This window comes from Cibotium barometz, chromosome 22 (genome assembly GCF_041138505.1).
Source record: "Cibotium barometz isolate CiBa-2024 chromosome 22, ASM4113850v1, whole genome shotgun sequence".
Taxonomy (NCBI): Eukaryota; Viridiplantae; Streptophyta; class Polypodiopsida; order Cyatheales; family Cibotiaceae; genus Cibotium; species Cibotium barometz.
In genome coordinates, this window is record NC_141067.1 from 24,882,425 (window position 1) to 24,886,427 (window position 4,003).

The following is a 4,003-nucleotide window of genomic DNA, read 5'->3' on the forward strand; positions in this document are numbered from 1 at the left end:
AGCTTTAATTTGACCTCCTTTTGACCATTTGGGTATTCACATACTCGCCTCGGTGTTAGGGGCTCTTCAACCGATTTGGTTTCCTTCCATGTTGCTTCTTCTTTTTTTCTTGTCAACACCTTTTCCTCGCTCGAGACTTCATGGATATAGTTTTGAATGTTCCCTCCCATCGTTTGCGTAGAAGGTTTAGTGAAGGGTTCTCTCTTGACTCATGAGGTCTTTAATGCTTGCACACGAGTTATGGCATTGCTACCACCCTTGATCACACCCCAATCATTAAAATTCCCGTTTGTTTGGATTGGTGGTTGAGGACATTCCTTGATTAGATATGGTCAATTCTACACTTTACACAACTCAATCCATGGTGTGTGTTGACTTGAATATTTTGTGAGTGATTGTATGTGGACACTCAGCCACTTTGGTGAGGTCCTTGTTAGTGGGTGGGGCACTCCTTATTGTAGCATTAATCTCCCGGCCCTTCTTTGTTTAGAGGAGGACATTGAAGTTGTGCACTCCTTGAAGAGTACAAGAAGAAGGAAGAGAAGACTATTGTCTAAAAGGAGCATACTACACCAACAATAAGTTCTCTAGAACTTCATCAATAAAAAGAGCTTCACTGACCCAAAGGCAAAGAAGTCTTGTGACTTCTGTGGTAAAGATAATCATATCAAGGAGAATAGTTTCTTTAAGAAAAAGGAACAAAAGATATACCTTGCAACTCAAGAAGAAGAAAAGCATCACGCAGAAGTCTCCAAGGAGGATAACTATGTTGAAACAGATCGGGCTTTTTGAGTAGCGTAAGATTTATGCCACTCCTTTGTTAAAACCCACCATTCCTAAACATAACTTCTCAACCATGAAGCTTTGTAAGAATAATTAGGATTTCTCACATGACCATCTAGCATTCTCATCATAACCAGTAAGACCTACAGGCTTGGCATTGTAAACATAACTAGTAAGTCTAAGGAGCACTATAAATCCATCAGAGCTAGGAAGGGATGTAGCAATATCATGTATTTCTATTGAGGGGGTATTTGTGGGAAATACACCCAATATCCATGATGAATATCCAAGGATATTTGGGGAATTCACAACCTTGTCTTTACTCTTATAAAAAGGCACTAGTTCTATCTAGAAGAAGGTGCCTATTCTCATGCCTTTATGAACCCACCAATGTTGACTTTGATGAGAGATTATAGGAGAGCATCTAGAGAGAATGTAGGAGTTGATTGATGAGATGCTTAACATCATCCATGATGCATATTATGCTTTTTATTTTACCTATTTAAGAGGCACACTCTCATGAATGAAATACACTCTCCATTCTCCTATGTTGTGTCCTCATTATTCTAATCACATTTTCACATGTGTGTAAGCCCTAATAAGTCTTAATTATGCTTAGCCATGGCTTATCTTGATGTGTTTGAGTCCTGATATCCAACATTTTATAGTACATGACTGTAATATAAGAGACGAAATAATCATACTGAAGGCCATGTCTCACTCTTAGATGGCGCTTCACTTCAAAGGGGGGTCTCTTGGATATTTCAAAGTTAGTAAGTCTCCAATGGTGTGAGAACACTTTAGGTGTGAACATCCTCTAATAAAAGAACATAAGACAGGGCCTTCGTGCCTATGGTGTGAGAACACTTTAGGTGTGAAAATCCTCTAAATAAAAGAACATAAGACACGGCCTTTGTGCAAATATAAAATATTATACATGGTGGAATTATTATCATAATACAATCATTATAGTGGACATGGTGCAATTATTATCATAGTACAAACATTATTGTGATGTGGAATCTCTCTCAATTGTTGGCTATCACTTCTCTGTGTCTCTTAATCTCTTAATCTCTGTCTCTCTCTCTCAAAGGAGCAACTTAACCTCCATCTCCATCTTTTTTTGCATAAGGTCTACTCACATCATGGACATCTTCCACCACCATAGCAATTTTCTAGGGAGGATCTCCCCTTACGTATTGTAATTTATGGGATTTTTCAATGCAATTGCATCAGAATTTGGTATGCATATTATTGTGGAATAATCCATGCCAAAGCTTCATGCATTGCACTCACATTTGTTGCCATAATTTAAGCCTAACTATGATGCTTTGGATCAAAAACTCATTATATTCCACAATTTAGGGAGAAACCCATATCCTAAAATGTGATCAATTTCTATTTATATTTTTAAATTGTGGTTTATCTTTATATCCTCTATTAGGTTTGTTTTTTATTATATATTACACTAATATTAAAAATAACTATATAAATATTACAATCTACAATTTGTTCAAATAGCTTGATGTTTTAAACTAACATTATTAAATTAACTTTTGTTCAAAAATAACATCTAAAGTTCTAGCAATATCTTTCCTAAACTATTACATAGGTATACAAATTTGGAGATTCCCCAAACAATAACCAGGAAGAATATTTGTCTCAACCTCAATCTTGACATTGACCTCCTTTTCGTATTTATCTAGGTCTCACTCACAGTCTTACTATAGGAGAGAATCAATCTTGATCTAAATCTCAATCTACATCTCAATCATCTCGAGACTAATCATGAAGAGCACATGTATTCTCTCTCTCTCTCTCTCTCTCTCTTTCAAACCTAGTTACACAATGGGCAATATTCATATTTTGTGGGGCCATGTAGTTTTTTTTGTCAATCATGTGAGATAAGAAAACAGTGTCATTATTCAAAAGAAATATTCACGAGCGATAAGTTGGCGGATAGTTTATTCACGAGAGTGTGCGTGTATAAGTTGGCGGCGTGTCAGGAGTGTGCACTTGTGGCAGTCTAATCAATCTAAGAAAGGGTTTTGCCGACGCTGGCAATGAGGCTTTCCACCTCATCCTGGTCGATGCCGAAGGCTATCTCTAGCACCTCCTCGGGGAGGGGTGGGTAGGCGTCGAAGAGAGCGGCGGCGAGTTGCGAGGTGCCCGGGTTCTGGCTATTGAGGGCGGAGATGGCGAGGGCGGATTGGTGCTTGTCGGGGTTGAGCTGGAAGTGCACAAGGCCGCGAGGGAAGACAAACAGATCGCCGGGGGAGAGGGTCTGCTCAAAGAGGGTATTGTTGGGCGTGGCGGTGACGAAGCCCACCTTGAGCGTGCCCTCGGCCAAGAAGAGGACCTCGGTGGCGCGGGGATGAACGTGGGGCGGGTTTAATCCCTTGGGGTCGAAGTCGATGCGGGCGATGGACAAGCCCTGCGTGTTGAGAGCAAAGAAGTTGGCTGCACTGGCCAGGTTGACGGACACGCCCAGCCCTTTCATAGGTTTGGCGGGATGCTCAAGCATTGTGAACTTGAAGTCGGCGTCCTGCACGTCATTGGCCGGCTTGCAGGTGAACCCGTTGAGGGTGATCATGCTGGTGTTATCAGCCACACAGAAGTCCTGCAGCGGGTCTCCATCGGCGGCCCTTACTTCTAGTATGAGTGGAGACAACATCACTGCCAGTAGCAGAAAGCTGCTGGCTGCTGCCATATTGGTTTGCGGACTGTGAGCGCGCTGGGTTATTGGAGATGATCAGGAGGGAAAGCTGTGAGCGCGCTGGGATATTGAAGATGATCAGTATAAGCTACGCCGATCCTCATGCGCCTGACGTGGTTTTTATACTTCACGGCGACGTCCCCGCGGCAGGAAAGAACGAGTCTAATTATCCGCTCTCGAAGGAACGAGTCCTATCCGCTCCAAGAAAGAGTCCATGTGCATGCCACTTCGACAGACCCAGTCGACGTTCCCGCTATCTCATCTGCCGACGTCCCAGTGATTGACGTAGTCTCCTACCGCCCATGTCAAACCGATGTCGACATCTTGTGATTTATGTTGTATCCTGATGATCGCTATAGTCTTCTATCCTCTATGTCACGCTCATGTGCCGGCCATAGGTGCCACGCAGCACTCGAAGCTGAACGAGACAACATAATTTGGTCCTCGAAGTAGTGGTACTCCTGCCTTCCAATTCTCGGCCGGCCAGGAAGTTGGGACCACACG

At 42.5% G+C, this 4,003-nt stretch overlaps 1 pseudogene; it reads right to left on the reverse strand.

Annotated features, from left to right (window-relative positions):
- Positions 1 to 2,683: 2,683 nt before the first annotated feature.
- LOC147626436 (germin-like protein 8-7 pseudogene) lies at positions 2,684 to 3,588 on the reverse strand (annotated as a pseudogene).
- Between the last annotated feature and the right edge of the window lie 415 nt (positions 3,589 to 4,003).